Genomic DNA, 19,335 nt, shown 5'->3' on the forward strand with positions numbered 1-19,335 from the left:
AATACAGTTCCTTCCTTTAGGATTTCCAGCTGTCCTGAAATGTTAATGAGTCTTGTATTTCAGGCATGTCTAAATCAATTTACCTTAGGTTTTTTTGTCCGTTAGCGTTTTAACACGAAAATGAGAGAAAATTTTTTTAGAATATCAGAGTTTAAAAAGTACCAGAAAGACTATTGGACAGTGACCACAAAGAGTGTTAAGTGGAGGAAAATCTTTTTAATTGTTTAAAAAGTGGAGTTAGGGCAAATGCTCAGTATGTTTCTCCAGACGGCGTCAGAAAGATGGGACGGTGTAGTGCTGGGAGCGCCACACGGCAGCCACTGAGCTGACTTGTCCAACGGTGAGAGAAGCTAGGAGAGAACAGGAAATATCTAGGCAACATCTTCCCTAGGCTCTGCTGCCTGGAATCTGGTTGACACGATTTGATTTAGCACACTTTGGTTGTATAGAACAAGAGAGGTTGGCTGCTGAATACGGGAGAAATTAACTGCTGTCTTTTTAACAAAGTCCTAAATATGTGAAAAGGTAGTATTAACTTACATTTTCCTAACTGCATAAAAGAATCACATGTTAATTTATGGAAGAGAGTTGACCAGTCACAAATACCTGTGTACTAAAACTTGATTTTTAGAATTATGCTAAGTTCTTTAGAAAGTCCCTTTTTTAACACCGTCTAAGGTCAAAACTTCTGAATTCCTTGGAACCCCAATTTCCTTGTGAAATTTAGTGTGATTATTATAAAATTTCAAGCATCCTAAGTAGGCATAGTAATTAACTTAAAAAAGTTTGTTGAGAAATCCGTTTTGGTGAACACTAACTGATAATAGGCAACAAAGGTGCCAATCAAAGTTATTAACGATTATATTGTTCTTAACATTATCTACGGGGGGCTCCCACGGGGCACTAGTGGCAAAGAACCCGCCTGCAGTGCAGGAGACACAAGAGACACGGGTTCAGTCTCTGGGTCAGGAAGATCCCCTGGAGGAGGACATGGCAACTCGCTCCAGTATGCGCTCCTGGAAAATCCCACGGGCAAAGGAGCCTAGAGGGCTACAAGCCATGGGACCGCAAAGGGTCAGACACGACTGAGTGAGCGCAAAACAACATTTATAATAGAGGTGATTTGACATAATAGTACACTTTTCTGGAAAGATGGTAAATAATGTGCTTGCTCAATTTCATAGTTACACATTAAACCTCTCTTAGCTCCAGAGAAACGAAAAACTCTGACATACGCCTTCTGATTTGACTGCAATCATTCTCTCAACCACCTTTACAGACAGGAAAAGGGTAGGTTTTAAAGATGAAGAACGATGAAGCCTGCAACTATGGTCAGTTCATATTCTCAGGTATGCATAGCTCTGCTTCATTTGTAGCAGAGACAACACAAAAGGGTCTATTGGTGAGATTATTGAATATGCTTTTGGAAAACACTGTTCTCCCTACAGAAAAGTGATGACAAGCCTGACTGGGTCCAGTCTGCCTGGGTCCAAATGTTAGCTCCCTGCTTTCCAGCTCTGGGATCTCATACGTGTCGCTGAGTTTTTCTGTGCCTCTGAGCCCTCGTCTGTGAAAACAGGAAAAGTTATCCTCAAAACTTGTTTGGATGATTATATGTTAAAATACATAAAGCAGATGGTCCTGAAATTTAGTTACCTTGAATCTAGAAAAGCACAATGAAAAAGAGGGAAAAAAGACATTTCAGAACACATACACATTTTGTTTTGCATGATCACTATACTATGAGAACAAGCAGATGGGGGAGGTGGGGAATTCCTTGTAAAAGAACATTAAGTAGATAGTTTGGGCAACTTTGTCAGGAAATACCTGAATGCTTATCTTTTCTGAGACCATCCCTCTCTCCCTTCGCTCTTTTTTTTTTTAATTAATTAATTTTTTTATTGAAGGATAATTGCTTTACAGAATTTTGTTTTCTGTCAAGCCTCAACATGAATCAGCCATGTGTGTGTGTGAAAGTCCTTCAGTCACGTCCGACTCTTTATGACCCCATGGACTATACAGTCTGTGGAATTCTCCAGGCCAGAATACTGGAGTGGGTAGCCTTTCCCTCCTCCAGGGGATCTTCCTGACCCAGGAATTGAACCAGTATCTCCTGCTTTGCCGGCGGATTATTTACCAACTGAGCTATCAGCCACAGGTATACATATATTCCCTCCTTTTTGAACCTCCCTCCCCTCTAGCTCCCCATCCTACCCCTCTAGGTTGATATAGACCTGGGTTTGAGTTTCCTGAGCCATACAGCAATTTCCCATCGGCTATCTATTTTACATATGGTAATACGAGTTTCCATGTTACTCTTTGCATGCATCTCCCTTCAATCTTAAATATCATTAGCCTTTATTAGAATTCCTGGGTCACAGTCCATTTTTATTAAAACTAAGCCACTTTTCCTCACCTTCAAATACAACTTAGTGACTAAACCACCACCAATCTGATGGATTTAAAGTAGAATTTAATCTCAATTATGTTTTTATCTTTTTATATTTATTTTTGAAAGCTGTTTCAGCCTTGTGTATGTATAACAGGGATAATTATATGCTCTTGTTTAATGGGAAATAAATAGCCTATCAGCTTCATTATTACCAGTTGGCCTCTACCCAAACGGTTATTCTAACACTAAACCTGTGGGGAAATACTATTTGTAACAACTGAATTACGAAACACTGTTGAAGAGGTTTGCTGCTGCTGCTAAGTCGCTTCAGTTGTGTCCAACTCTGTGTGACCCCAGAGACGGCAGCCCGCTAGGCTCTTCTGTCCCTGGGATTCTCCAGGCAAGAACACTGGAGTGGGTTGCCACTTCTTCTCCAATACATGAAAATGAAAAGTGGAAGTGAAGTCGCTCAGTCGTGCCTGACTCTTAGCGACCCCATGGACTGCAGCCTACCAGGCTCCTCCATCCATGGGATTTTCCAGGCAAGAGTACTGGTGTGGGTTGCCATATCCACTCCCAAAGTTGATTAATAAGATGCTAGAGGTAGACGTTTTCAGGGTGAATTTTTAAAGCAAGCTTTATCAAGTATACATAAAAGTGTGTGTCATAAATGTACACATCTCTGAGCTGCCACAAACTGAACACACCTCTGTAACCAGCACCATGATCAAGAAAAAATCACCAACCCAGAGCCCTTCCGTGGAAACAGTTTACTGTTACCACCGCTCACAGATAAACACTGTTCTAACTTTGGACAGTGGAGATTAGATTGCTTGTTTTTTTAACTTTATATCAATATAATCAATGCAGTGTATATGTTTGTGTCTGACATCTGTTACTCAACATTATACATGTGAGAGTCATCCATGCTGTTGCATGGATGGTAGTTTTTCATTCTCATTGCTATATGGTAGGCATTCTATTATTTTCCTCAATCAAAGGCAAAGAGATATTTTGGTTAATAAGTCCTAAGATTTAATAATAAATTAGTCCTAAAAATTAATAAATAATTATATATATATATAAAAATTTGAATTTGATACACATCAAGAATTTTTGCTGCTGTCAACTAATCATACTAATTTTTTCTGCAATGGCAGAATGCATATACTTCTGTTGTATTTCTTTGAGAGAAGAAATGGAAGTATAGAATCTAATTGCCAAATATTCTGGCCTTAGTGATATTGATGGTTTTATGGTTATAATAGCTTCTTAATTTAGTCCTTCATTTACTTATTTAAAAAATGTGTGTGCCATGTCCTAGATGAGGACAGCTACTGTTGTTTAAAAAAAAAAAAAAAGATGGATGAGGTTCCTGTATCAACTGGGAATGCTTTTGAGGACGTTCCCCTGGAGAAGGGATCGGCTACCCACTCCAGTTTCTTGGGTTTCCCTGGTAGCTCAGATGGTAAAGAATCTGCCTGCAATGCAGGAGACCTGGGTTCAATCCCTGGGTTGGGAAGATCCCCTGGAGGAGGGCATGGCAACCCACTCCAGTATTATTGCCTGGAGAATCCCATGGACAGAGGACCCTAGCGGGCTACAGTCCATGGGGTTGCAGAGTCGGACAGGACTGAGCGACTAAGCACAACAGAACAGCAATTAAGGGTGACATAAAAATAAAGACATTTAGGCCCGTGTAATAAGAAGGCTGGAGGTAGATAGTTTCAAGGCCTTCAACCCTCTTCTAACTCTGGCCATCCCAATACCATTGACTTTGCGTCCCTGGCTTATTGCCTCGGCCCCAAGATAGTGACTGTCACTCCAAGGGATACACGTAACCAAGGAGAGGAAGGCTCCACTTGCTGCAGAGAAGACAAGGAGAAGCTTCCTCCTGGCATAATTGTTTCTTTTCATCAAGGAGAAAAATCTTTCCTAGAATCATCACACATGCCCATCCCTAGACCATTTACTGGCAAAGAAGAATGGAATATTTTAAGATCACCTGTGGTCTTTCTTATAGAAGAATTCCAAATTTATGGCCAGTCCAGGTAACACTAAGTCCCCTATCATGAGTGTGGATCATACTTCGTGACTTGCTTCCAAAGAATAAGTTTGTACAGAATGAAAAAGTAACTGTCCAATGGCGAAATCTGGAAAATACTGCTTTAGCCAGGTGGTCAGGATTAAATAAGAAATAAGTCATGTTGAGACCAGGTACCCTGTATGTGATGAGACAGGCACTTCACCTCTGATTTTCTTCCTGAAAAACTGTAACCCCCAGTCTTAACATGAGAAAAGCATCAAACACAAATTTAAGGGAATTCTACAAAATACCTGATCAACACACCTCAAAATCATCTAGGCCAAGAAAAACAGGCAAGACTGAGAAACACACAAAGTGGAAGAGACTAAGGAGACAGCGCGACTGAACAGTGCAGCGGTGAAGCCGAACCCTGATGGGATCGCGACACAGGAAAGGGACACGGGGTACAAACTAGGAAAATCTGTGAGGCCTGCAGTTTAGTTAATGCACCAGTCTTGATTTTTCGGCTGTGACATATGTACCATGTTAATGTAAGATTGCAACATGTTAACCATAGTTAGAAGGTGGGGGCCGGGAGGGGTAGATGAGCCAAGATTGGCAAAATGTTGATAAACAGAGAAGCTGGGCCGTGGGTCACTGGGGCTTCTTAGGCTGATTTTTCTGCTCTTGTGTATCCTTGAAGATTTTCATTAAAAGTTTTTAAATGCAAATATTTTGTTCTGGTACATAATATGCTTATAGGTGTTTCAATAAATAATATAATGGTCAATAGCATATATTTTTGTATCAACAATTCTGTGTTTGAATCTCAGTTTTGCCACTTAATAGATGGTGATTTGGAACAAATGACTAAACTTTACTAAATCTTGATTTTTTATCCGCAAAGTGCAGGTAATAATAATCATGATAATGCCTCCCTTGTGGCGTTGTTTTTAAGGATTAAATAAGGTAAATCATGCATTGCTACATTGCATGACACATAATAAGCACTGAGTAATTTGAAAGTTTCCTCAGCAGCAGATAAATCTAGTCTCTCTTAGTTCTAATTAGTAGAAATACGGGCTTGCTAGGTGGCACTTGTGGTAAAGAACCCACCTGCCAGGGCCAGAGACATAAGAGACATGGGTTCAATCGCTGGGAAGATCCCCTAGAGAAGGACTTGGCAACCCACTCCAGTATTCTTGTCTGGAGAATCCCAAGGGTAGAGGAGCCTGGGTTATAGTCCATGGACACACACAGAGTTGGACATGACTGAAGTGACTTAGCACGCATGCACACTTCTGTTAGAGTAAGCAAAAAAGAGGAATTTATTATCAAGCTGAGTCTCGCAAAACCCAAGGATGGGGATGTAGCTGAGCTTCACAAAAGCTAAAATCAGAGACCTTCCAGCCCCTCTCCAGGCACAGCTGCTTCTAGCTGAGGACCAAGGTTCTCTGCTTCTTACTTCTGACTTCTAGAGGGAAGGAGGGTGGTGGCCCATAGCTGTAAGGTTCCTGCCTGTCCATTCAAGATCCCTGATAGATGGATATGGCAAAACTAACTATCTTTAATAACGAACAAATATTCACACAATGTATTTTAGAACATATTTAGTATAATAATATTCTAGCATTTTATGAACAGTAAAATTTTATGAGGATGTAAGACCAGACACTATCTGACAGTAATCACAGCAGTCGTTTCTGGATCCATCTCCTTAAGCAAAGGAAACAAACAAGCATAAATGGGACCCAATTTAACTTAAAAGCTTTTGCACAGCAAAGGAAACCATCAACAAAACAAAAAGACAACCTGCTGAATGAGAGAAGATATTTGAAAACGATATGACCAATAAGGGATTAATGCGTGTGTGTGTGAGTTGCTCAGCTGTGTCCAGCTCTTTGCAACCCCATGGACTGCAGGCTGCCAGGCTCCTCTGTCCATGGAATTCTCCAGCAAGAATACTGGAGTGGGTTGCCACACCCTCCTCCAGGGGATCTTCTCAACCCAGGGATCAAAGCCAAGCCTCCTGCGTTGTAAGCAGATTGTTTACTGTGTTTACTGTCTGAGGCACAAGGGAAGCCCCAAGGGATTAATATTCAACCTATATATACAGTTCATATGACTCAACATTAAAAAAAAAAACTTAAAAAATGGGCAGAAGAATGAACAGTCATTTCTCCAAAGAGGAAATGCTAAGGCCAACAGGCATGTGGAAAGATGCTCAACATCACTAATCATCAGGGAAATGCAAATCGAAACCACAGTGAGGTATCAGACTGTCAGAATGACCATTCTCAAAAGAACAAGAACACTGAGAAATGTTGGCAAGAAAGCCTCTAAGTTTTCTTGACCAAAGACACTGTTGGTGGGGATGCAAATTGGTGCAGCCGCTGTGGAAGACAGTCTACCGTATAACCCAGCAATTCCACTCCTGGCAGACATCTGGAAAAAACCTCACTATCTGAAAGACACATGCACCCCAATGTTTATAACAGCATTATTTACAATTGTCGAAATATGGAAGCAACCTAAGCGTCCATCAAGATGAATGGATAGAGAAGATGTGGATGGGATACTCTTCAGCCATAAAACAGAAGGGAACTGCCATTTGCAGCAACATGGATGGACACGAAGGGCATTATGTTAAGTGAAATAAGTCAGAGAAAGACAAATACTGTATGATATCATATGTGGAATCTAAAAAATACAACAAACAGTGAATAAAGTGAAAAAGACATAATATAAAACAAACTAGTAGTTAACAGTGGGGAGAAGAATGAGGGGGAATAAAGGGGTGGGGGAAAAGGATTATATGAAATCGTGTGTATCAAAGTTGAAAATTGTAAAGCATTATAGAATTTAAAGAATCATTCAATTAAAATTCAAAGGCTACTCACTCTTCCTCTGTAAAAACTGATATTTTGCTTTATGTATCAGTGTTGGAAATTTTGAAATAAATAGAAGGCTAGCAGAAGCTGGCAAGGATTCGATGATAATTAAGCAGGTCAGGTCAAAAATATTAACACAGCAAGATAAAAAAGCACATTTTCTGAATTACATCCTCATGATGGATGAATACAGAGCTGTTGTTCAGTCGCTCAGTCCTGTCTGACTCTTGGCGACCCCATGGACTGTAGCACACCAGGCTTCCCTGTCCTTCACTGTTTCCCAGAGCGTCCTCAAACTCATGTCCATTGAGTCAATGCCATCCAACCATCTCATCCTCTGCTGCCCCCTTCTCCTTCTGCCCTCAATCTTTCCCAGCAGCAGAGTCTTTTCCAATGAGTCGGCTCTTCCCATCAGGTGGCCAAAGTATTGGAGCTTCAGCTGCAGTATCAGTCCTTCCAAAATATTCAGAGTTGATTTCCTTTAGGATTGATGCAGCGAGAATAATATAATGAAGAAGGAATGTGGGAAACTGTGAATCCTTTGTAGATCGTAATGATATTTTCTTTTTAAAACCCATATTAGGGGACTTCCCTGGTGGTTCAGTGGTTAAGAACTCCATACTCCCAATGCAGGGGGCACAAGTTCAATCCCTGGTCAGGGAACTAAGATCTCACGTTTGCCTCCCCAACCCCAAAAAACAGATTAGGTCCAATTAGGCACTTAATAAAGTTCATAGGAAAAATGGAAGTTTATTCTGTTTAGTGACTCTTTATCTTACCATCCCAGAAAAATAAAGTCTGACACTGTTTCCAAAATCACTACAGATGGTGACTGCAGCCATGAAATTAAAAGACGCTTACTCCTTGGAAGGAAAGTTATGACCAACCTAGATAGCATATTCAAAAGCAGAGACATTACTTTGCCAACAAAGGTCCGTCTAGTCAAGGCTATGGTTTTTCCTGTGGTCATGTATGGATGTGAGAGTTGGACTGTGAAGAAGGCTGAGCACCGAAGAATTGATGCTTTTGAACTGTGGTGTTGGAGAAGACTCTTGAGAGTCCCTTGGACTGCAAGGAGATCCAACCAGTCCATTCTGAAGGAGATCAGCCCTGGGTTTCTTTGGAAGGAATGATGCTAAAGCTGAAACTCCAGTCCTTTGGCCACCTCATGCGAAGAGTTAACTCATTGGAAAAGACTCTGATGCTGGGAGGGATGGGGGCAGGAGGAGAAGGGGACGACAGAGGATGAGATGGCTGGATGGCATCACTGACTCGATGGACGTGAATCTGGGTGAACTCCGGGAGTTGGTGATGGACAGGGAGGCCTGGAGTGCTGCGATTCATGGGGTCGCAAAGAGTCGGACACGACTGAGAGACTGATCTGATCTGATCCTACCATCCCAAAAGAATATAGTGTGTTATTTCCTCATATGACACTTTTTATTTGGGAAGAACAAAAGCAACTTAGCACATTAACTCTTCAGACAAGCTCAATATTAGTTTTAACAGCTGATCTTATTCTCCTTGGATGTATGTTTTTTTTAATTGAAGTATAGTTGATTTACAGTGTTGTGCTAATTTCTGCTGTACTGCAAAGTGGCTCAGTCTTACACATATATACATTCCTTATTTTTATATTCTTTTTTCCATTATGGTTTATCCCAGGAGTTAGCATCTAGTGCCCTGTGCTAGACAGTAGGACCTTGCCATTTATCCACTCTGAATGTAATAGTCTGCCTCTGCTAACCCTGAGCTCCCAGTCCGTCCCTCCCCGTCCCCTGCCCCCTTGGCAACCACAGGCCTGCTCTCTGTGTCTGTGAGTCTTTTTGTTTTGAGATAGGTTCATTTGTGCTGTATCTTAGATCCCACCTATAAGTAGTAGCATGGATTTCTCTGACTTCATATGATAATCTCTAGTCGCATCCATGCAGCTGCAAATGGCGTTATTTCTCTCTATGGCTGAGTGGCCTTCCATCGTATATATGTGCGCTTTTTTTACCCATTCATCTGTCTGTGGACATTTGAGTTGCCTTTGTGTGTTGTTGGCTATTGGGAATAGTTCTGCTCAGAACATAAAGATGCATGTCTTTCGGGATTATAGTTTTGTCCAGGTGTGTGCCCAGAAGTGGCTTGCTGGGTCATATGGTAGTTCTATTTTTAGTTTTCTGAGGAACCTCCACACTTCCACAGTGACTGCACCAACTTAGACTCCCACCCACAGTGTAGGAAAGGTTGGCTTTTCTCCACATCCTCTCCAGCATTTATATGTAGACTTTTTAATGATGGCCATTCTGACTGGTGTGAGGTGGTACCTCGCTGTAGTTTTGATTTATATTTGTCTCATAATTAGTGATGTTGAGCATCTTTTCATGTGTGTCCTGGCCATTGGCATGTCTTGTTTGGAGAAATGTCTATTAAGGTCTTCTGCCACTTTTTGATTAGGTTGTTTTTTGTTCTTGTTGAGTTGTGTGTGCTGTTTATATATTTTGGAGATTAAGCCCTTGCCTGTTGCATCATTTGCAAATGCTTTCTTCCATTCTTTACGTTGTTTTTTTTTTTTTTTTTTTATGGTTTTCTTTGCTGTGCAAAAGCTTGTAAGTTTCATTAGGTCCCATTTGTTTATTTTCATTTTTATTTCTATCACCTTGAGAGACTAACAGCTGATCTTGAGATGCACGCATTGCCAGGTCGGAAGGCTTTCCCTATAGAAGGGCTTCCAAATGCACAAGAACTTAGGCAGTAGGGTTATTTTAAAATAGTTACTCTTCAAGGACAGGGAATGTCTGGTCCTTTGCCCTCTTGTGGTCTCCAGGGAAGTACCCCCTCTTAGGAATGCTCAGCACTTCCAAAGCCCGCCCCCCACCCCATGACCTCAATTTGATAAGCCGATACTTTCTCTCTCCCTCTGCTTCTGCACCCTCTTCCCTCGTAGTGAAGTCTGAAGCCTCAGAATCACCACCACAGAGCCCTCTTCCTCCCTGGAAAGCCAGGCTTGGGTATGACTGCTCCTCTAGTGTTCTAGGATGGCCCAGACAAGAGTCCACAGTCTGCTCTGAAAGCACAGGGTCCGTGGGGGAAGTACCCTCTTCCTCCAGTAACCGGATTTGGGGGGGCCCCCCATTCCTTTCCAGCCTTTGTCATAGGTGTCTGGAAGGCCCTGGAGCCCTGATGAACCAGGTGGTACACAGACTGGCAGCATTGACTTCACCCGGGAACCCATTTCCAAACTTGCTGAATCAGAGTCACATGTTAACGAATTTCCCAGATGATTCTTAGTGCTCGTTAAAGACGAAGAAGAACTGTGGAGGAACCACCCTGGGGCCAGCGAGAGAGGATTCAGGGCTTGGAGAGCCAGAGGGGTAGCCGATTGAGGGATGAGATGAGGGCCTTCCCAGCAGTCGTTCTGAGCTGCTATTCACCCTAATGCCTTTCAAGTTGTGACCCCCCACTCTCCCAATTCCCAGGAGAAACATGGGGGTTAAAGACCGTTGAGATGGCTCTGGCATTCCATGAAGAAGCTTCGTAATACCACCTAGTCCAGACAGGGGAAATAGGGTCAAGGTTCTGTTAGCTTAGAAAAATTACAAATTCTGACATGTCCCACTTCACAGATGGGAAGCACAGACCTGCCCTGTCCAGTGGCTTTCTGGGGCTCAGAAAAAGGTGGCAGATACTGGCTTTGCTACTGGTCAAGGCCTTTGTCTGAAGAAAAAGATGCCTGTCCTAACACAGGACTTTAGCCCTCGCTCACCCTTTCGGCTGGATGTCACAGGGAGCAGTGACCTGGAAACCCACAGCACAGAAAAGAATTGGTGAGGCGACAGGGTGGCGGGGTGGCTGGCTGCTGCCCACAGATCACGAGTCCCCTCGGGCTATGCCAGTCAGGTAAACTGCTTCATTTGCTGATCTGACACTACTTTGTGACAGGACTCAGCCTGTTATTATTGCGTCAGAATCATCACATGTCCACTTCTTATTTTTAAATGTTAACTTTGTCCTTTTAAAAGCTTTATATTACAGAAAAAATTTTCAACTATTAGCCACCACCTCATGATCCTTACCCAAAAATCAGAATTTTGGTGTATTTCGAGCAAATCTCTGATGTGTTCTACAGTTCCGTGGATGCCCCCTGGCCCAGTGAAACATTCCAGGCAGTCAACAACTTAGGCTCCTGTCCCACCTTGTGACACACACATACACCTCCTGGTTGCCAACATGCTTGCTCCCCAATAGCCCATGCCTCATAAGACCTGAAGACCTGGAGAGAATCACCACTTGGCTTAATTCAGAACCCAGCTCACCATGTACTCTACATTCTTTAAAGGGTGCAGTCCAGAGTCATTCCCTCCCTGCCTTGAGTCCAGAGGATGCAGTATGGATCCATTTTCCCTTATGTATGTATTACCTTACTTCATTTCTTTTTCCTTGACCCTGTGCTTTAAGTCATTTCAACTTTGGGGTCTCAGAAGACCAACAGCCTTCACAGCAAGTACCCGAACTCTCCTTCCAGTTTTACCCACCCTGCCTTCTTTGCAACCACTGATCCTCTGTTTCAAGATAGAGTTGTTCTTTTTAAACTTAACAACTGTGCCTGGTTTCTCTGGCTTCCAACTTTCATCTCCCTTTAAAGGATTTCATTCTGGGCTCAGGTTACTCAAGTTGCTAGTTCTGCCTGTTGTAGGCAATCCCAGAAGCAGACCTAGTCTTAGCTAGGTCCTGGGGTGACTGTAGTATCTGGTGGTGGTGTGATATATGCAATTTTCTATGTTGCCCAGTGTTGACTTAAAAAATCACAAATTTTGATGACTGCACTTTGTCTTAATATCATGTCATTTACTTAGCCGTTTTTACTCAGCTATTTTCCTACTGCTGGAATTTAGGTGGTTTCCAGTATTTTGATTATCTGAGTAATACAATGATGAATAACTTGTGCAGAGGATTTGGGATTATTTCCTTAAGAAACATTCCTACATATAGATTCACTGAAGCTAAACTCCAGTACTTTGGCCACCTCATGCGAAGAGTTGACTCATTGGAAAAGACTCTGATGCTGGGAGGGATTGGGGGCAGGAGGAGAAGGGGACAACAGAGGATGAGATGGCTGGATGGCATCACCGACTTGATGGACGTGAGTCTGAGTGAACTCCGGGAGTTGGTGATGGACAGGGAGGCCTGGCGTGCTGCGATTCATGGGGTCGCAAAGAGTCAGACATGACTGAGCAACTGATCTGATCTGATCTGACTTAATATCAATACTTTTATGGTCCTTGATACATGTTTCTAAAATTGGCACATGAGTTTGAGCAAACTCCAGGAGATAATAAAGGATAGGGAAGCCTGGCATGCTGCAGTCCATGGGGTCACAAAGAGTTGGACACAACTGAGTGACTGAACAACAACGAAATGATGGCAACAACTGAAAGTCCATCAGCAATGTCTAAGTGTACCAGTTCCACAGTACACTGACCAGAACGTCTTCATTTCATTATTCAATTGTATTAGATATGGGTTAGGGTTTGGGGAGATAAACACAAAGTCCTTGCGGCCCCAGTGCTCAGATTCCAGGGCAGGAAAGAGATGTCAACATGATAAGTGTCCTAAACCTAAGTATTTGTAACATGCCATGTGAAAGAGGAGGGGACGATGTCCCTGGTGGTACAGTGGATGGGATTCCACCCGCCAATGCAGGGGACTTGGGTTCGATCTGCAGGAGAGCAGATCCCATAGAACTTGGTAGTTTTCTGATGGGGTATCTGAATTTCATCACAGAGTCAATGAGAAGACACAGAAAAATTTTAAGCAAAATAATTTCATGATTTGTCTTCATTTATTCTGACAAATGAATCTCTGGTATCTATTTAGAAGGGTCAAGGGAACAATTGGCAGGAGTTTGAACTGGAGTGGGGGTGGGCCAAAGGCAGAAATCTGGGTAAGAAGTTGTCTCAACATAACCAGGTGAAAAATGAAGGGGGTCTCAACTACTGAGGTTGCAATAGAGATGGAAAATAGGAAAACAAAGGTATCTAGCAGGTTGAGTTGACAGGAGCTAGTAAGTGGTGGTGTTTGGGAGGGGAGAGAGGGGATTGATCAACCCATTCACTAAGACAAGCAAGAGAAGAAGGGTCAAGGAAGAGCACTGTTTGATTTTAGAGTGTAGAAGTTGAGTCCATGCAAGTAGCAGGGGAAAAAAAAATAGGGTCCTGATAGAAATTTGGACATTTGTATAGGAGGTAGCTACAGCTTTCACTATTCTCTCTTACTAATTATCTCACATGTCCTTTGCCTTATTTATCTTCCAGGATCTTAATGTTTTTCTGATACATTTGGATGAACTTATTTTATAATAAGGGCCTGCCAGGTGCCGCAATAGTAAAGAATCTGCCTGCCAATGCAGGAGAGAGCAGGTTCAATCCCCTGGAGTAGGCAATAGCAACCTACTCCAGTATTCTTGCCTGGAAAATTCCATGGACAGAAGAGCCTGGCTGGCTACAGTCCATGGGGTTGCAAAGAGTCAGATGCAACTGAGCGTGCATGCATTTTATAATATTGTCTCTCATATTGGCTGAAAACTAGGTGTCTTTTTAAACTGTTCATTTCTATTTTTAATCCTTTCATATTGAGCAAAAACAAAGATTTGATAAATTATTGTTGTCAATGGGAATAGTAAGTAATGTGAGCTGTAAAGATGGAGACAGATAGGAAATAACCATCAACATATTTTAACAAAAAAAAGCAGGAGAGATGGAAGATTTACAGTATACATTTTACATGTAGCCACAAAAGAGAACAAATCAATGTGGAGTAACACCAGTTCAGGGCATAGAACCAAAGGTGTTGCCGGCAAGTTGGATCCTGTATTCTCAATCAGGGAGTGGCATACAGAGATAGGAGTTTATGGAACAATCAGAGTCTTAGACAATAAGCTACAGCTTGCTTCCCTCACCTCACTTCTCTCGTGGTATCATTGGCTCCACACACAGGGGTCCCTGGACCTTGGCCTCATTTTTATTCCTCTGCTCCAGTGGGTACATCCCTTTGCTCCTCCAGTGGTGTCTAATGATGTGGAAAGTTTGGATAAGGAGGTAGGACCATGGACTACTTGTATTTTAACAGAAGATTCTTTCCTGGGCAAAGTTTTCATCTAAACATTGTATGATATATATATATATATATATATATATATATATATACACACACACACACACACACACACATATATATGTATTAATGAGAAATAAAAATCTATATGTATCATGGGCTTTCCTGGTGGCTCAGATGGTAAAGAATCTGTCTGCAATGCGGGAGACTTGCGTTTGATCCCTGGGTCGGGAAGATCCCCTGGAGAAGAAGGCAACCCACTCTGGTACTCTTGCCTGGAGAATCCCAAGGACAGAGGAGCCTGGAGAGCTACAGTCTATAGGGTCACACAAAGATCAAACAAAATTTCAAGATTAGAAACATATGTTAACTTCTAGTTCTGTTTAGTAAAAGTTATGAGACAACATCACTCTAACAATGAGGAGAAGGGAGCTAAAGTTTAAAAAAAAAAGAAAAATCATGTGTTTTATAAACTCATCAGGCAGCTGAGGTCAGAAAGAAACCTAAAGGAACTAAATTCCAGGAAATGATGCACGCTTCTGAGGACAGAAGAGACCTACGACCACTTTCACTCTGCATAGTGACCAGAGCAGGAGGAACCTGTCATAGATGGAGAAGTCAGCCCAAGTTTGAACAAACTTTGATGGCCATGTGTGGGCTGGCACAATGGACTGAACTCCAGTCACCCATCAAGTCTGTGCCCATCTACAGGCCTTCACCGAAGTGCCTAAGGGCAAGAAGCTGGAGGCTGGGGGCAAGGCAGGAAACTGAGAAAGATCCTGCTGAAGCATCTGGGCCTGCACACGGTACACTCTTGTGACCCTCCAAAGGCTGGGGGCAGGCAGGAGGGCAGAAAGCAAGCCCTCTGTCATCTTCAGGTGAGTGTAGTGGCCTTCTGAAAAACTGGGCCAGGACAGCAGGGTGAAAGGAACCTCCCAAACACAGAGACCCAGGAACAGGACTTAAGGAAAGAGAGGGCCCTCCAGCAGCCCCAAGGCGAGCAGCAGGCTGCTATTTAACTTACAGCACACAGATCTGCAGCTCAGGGAGGAGGATACACGTGTCTGTGTGTGTGTGTGTGTGTATAAAGGATGGGAGCTTTCCAGGTGACTCAGTGGTAAAGAATCCACCTGCAATACAGGAGACTTGGGTTCCATCCCTGGGACGGGACAATCTCCTGGAGAAGGAAATGACAATTCACTCCAGTATTCTTACCTGGAAAGTCTCATGGAGAGAGGAGCCTGGTGGGTACAATCCATGGGGTTCCTAGAGTCAGACATGACAAACCCACCACCATATATAAAGGATATATGTATAAAAGCAATATATACATATAACGCCAATAATGTTCAAACTACCATACCATTGCACTCATCTCACACTCTAGTAAAGTAATGCTTAAAATTCTCCAAGCCAGACTTCAACAGTACTTGAACTGTGCACTTCCAGATGTTCAAGGAGAATTTAGAAAAGGCAGAGGAATCAGAGATCAAATTGCCAACATCCGTTGGATCATCAAAAAAGCAAGAGAGTTCCAGACAAACATCTATTTCTGCTTTATTGACTATGCCAAAGCCTTTGATTGTGTGGATCACAACAAACTTCAAGAGATGGAACTACCAGACCACCTGACCTACCTCCTGAGAAATCTGTATGTAGATCAAGAACCAACAGTTAGAACTGGACATGGAACAACAGACTGGTTCCAAATTGGAAAAGGCTGTGTATTGTCATCCTGCTTATTTAACTTATATGCAGAGTACATCATGCAAAATGCCAGGCTGGATGAAGCACAAGCTGGAATCAAGATTTCCAGGAGAAAAATATCAATAACCTCAGATATGCAGATGACATCACACTTATGGCAGAAAGTGAAGATGAACTAAAGAGCCTCTTGATGAAAGTGAAAGAGGAGAGTGAAAAAGTTGGCTTAAAACTCAACATTCAGAAAACTAAGATCATGGCATCCAGTCCGATCACTTCATGGCAAACAGATGGGGAAACAATTGATACACTGACAGACTTTATTTTGGGGGGCTCCAAAATCACTGCAGATGGTGACTGTAGCCATGAGATTAAAAAGTGCTTGCTCCTTGGAAGAAAAGCTATAACCAACCTAGACAGCATATTAAAAAGCAGAGACATTACTTTACTGACAAAGGTCCGTCTAGTCAAAGCTATGGTTTTTCCAGTAGTCTTATATGGATTTGAGAGTTGGACCATAAAGAAAGCTGAGTGCCAAAGAATTGATGCTTTTGAACTGTGGTGTCAGAGAAAACTCTTGAGAGTCCTTAGGACTGCAAGGAGATCCAACCAGTCCATCCTAAAGGAAATCAGTCCTGAATATTCATTGGAAGGACTGATGCTGAAGTTGAAACTGCAATACTTTGGTCACCTGATGCGAAGAACTGACTCATTTGAAAAGACTCCGATACTGGGAAAGATTGAAGGCAGGAGGAGAAGGGGACGACAGAGGATGAGATGGTTGGATGGCATCACCGACTCGATGGACATGAGGTTGAGCAAGCTCCGGAAGTTGGTGATGAACAGGGAAGCCTGGCATGCTGCAGTCCATGGGGTTGCAAAGAATCAGATATGACTCAGTAACTGAACACCAATAATATATAACAAGAATAATACATCATGACCAATTGAACAATACTTGAAAATCAATAATTGTTGGGAATTCCCTGGCAGTCCAGTGGTTAGGACTCTGTGCTTTCATTGCTGGGACCCAGCTTCGATCCCTGGTTGGGGAACTAAGAAAAATGAAAACAAGTCAGTGTAATTTATAATTCACTGCATTAACAGAATACAGAAGAAAAACCATATGAGCACTAAATAAATGCAAAAAGGTATTTAATAAAACTTAACACTCATTCATCATAAAACTTTCCACAAACTAGGAAAACATGGGAACATCCTCAATATGATAAATGCATCTATTGAAATAACTACAATTTACATATAATAGCAAAGACTGAATACTTCCAGCCTAAAACTAGGAACAAGCAACAATATCCACTTATACCATTCCTTGTTGTTTTTAGTCGTTCGTGTCTGACTCTATTGAAACCCCGTGAACTGTAGCCCACCAGGCTTCTCTGTCCATGGGATTTTCCAGGCAAGAACACTGGAGTGGGTTGCCACTTCCTTCTTCAGGGGCTCTTTCCCACCCAGAGATCGAACCCCCATCTCCTGCATTGCAGGCAGATTCTTTACCACTGAGCCACTAGGGAAGCCCCTTTACCATTCCTACCCAACATTATACTGGAAATTTTAGCTGAAGCAATTTTTAAGGAAAAGAAATCATAGGCGTGCAGACTGTAAAGGAATAAGTAAAACTGTTATATTCACAAACAACATGATTATGTATGTTGAAAACTTTGTGAGATATTTAAAAAAGGCAACTAATAAATAAGCAGTCATAGGATGCTAGATGAATAAGCAGAAACCATTTTTTTCCTACATACTAGAAATGAAAGTTGAAAAATGAAATTTTAGGAATGCCATTTCCAATAACATGAAAAATGTAAATTACCTAGGAAATAGATCCATTCCTGCATGCCTTGCAGTTTCCTCACACATGAAATGAAGATGACAGGAGCCCTCCCTCATACAGTTGTGAGAGTGAAATGAATAGCTATATTTAAGTACTTAGAATACTGCCAGGCAGGTCAAAAGTCCTCTGTAAATGTTAACCAAACTCTCAATGAAAACATCAATTATAGGGTAAACGGGAGATGTGACAGGGACCTTTTATTAATAAATCAGCACTTAATGTGAAATCTTTCTCCCTGCCATCCTTGCCACAAAAAAGGAATTTGTGACTTTTTGACCATGCAACACTGTATTACAATTGTTAAAAATTTGAATCTTGACCAGGAGTTGGCTATCATGATACTGAATAAGTTATTCCAGCAGGAGGAGCCCTCACCAAGAGTTTTAAAAGCATAGACACGCTTTTCTCTCTGCTTTGGGGATGCAGATTTCCGTGCCCTAGAATTTGTTCTTCCTTGCTCCCTGTGTCATGTTAAGTGAAATAAAATGCTGTTACAAACTATATTCTTTTTTTCTCCTTAGAAGCAGTACATTGGAATAAATGAAGTAGATTTGGATTTCAGACAATTTCTACCAGAGAAATAATGCAATTATCTTGTATTGGCAAAAAAGCGTTAATTTCCTATTTTAATAACATTCCACATTTGGAGATTACAAACAGTATCTATCTATCTATCTGTCTATCTATCTATCTGTCTATCTATCTATCTATCTTTTCCTTCTTTTAAGACCACTGTACAGAAAGCTTTACAAATTCTTTCTTGGCCTCAGACCTAAATTTACCCTTAAGTTTCCACACTCCCTTTACTATTAAAAAAAAAAAGAGCCCCTACACACACACTCTGGAAAGGTACACCTTCATCAGCAAGGGCTATTTTTTGTAGCTGTGTTTTAATTTTTATTAAATTCAAAATATTTTTCCTATTTTATTTTGACTTGTTCTTAACCTATGTTGTCTTTAGAAGTAAGATATTTTTGTTTTTACTGAGGTATATTTGACAGTTAAGAGTTGTATATATATATATATATATTTTTGGTGTATAATATGATGATGTGATAAACCTATATATTGTGAAATAATGAATGCATTCAAGCTAATTAACATATTCAACTCTTCAGATAGTTACCACTTCAGCAAGAGACTTTTTAAATAAGAGTGATCACTACAGGGAAAAGAGAGAGTGTTCCAGGGTAAAATTAATATTTTCTAAACTAATCTCAACATCCTAATATGTGGCAACATACTTAGCTTTGTTCCTAAAGCTCATTGCATGGTGCTAGCATTGTGAGTTCTCACATTTTTTCATTTATCTTATAGTTGCCCTTGAAGAGCCTGATTTAAAATTAAGTCAATGAAAGAGGATATG

Source organism: Bos taurus, chromosome 9, assembly GCF_002263795.3.
Source record: "Bos taurus isolate L1 Dominette 01449 registration number 42190680 breed Hereford chromosome 9, ARS-UCD2.0, whole genome shotgun sequence".
NCBI lineage: Eukaryota > Metazoa > Chordata > Mammalia > Artiodactyla > Bovidae > Bos > Bos taurus.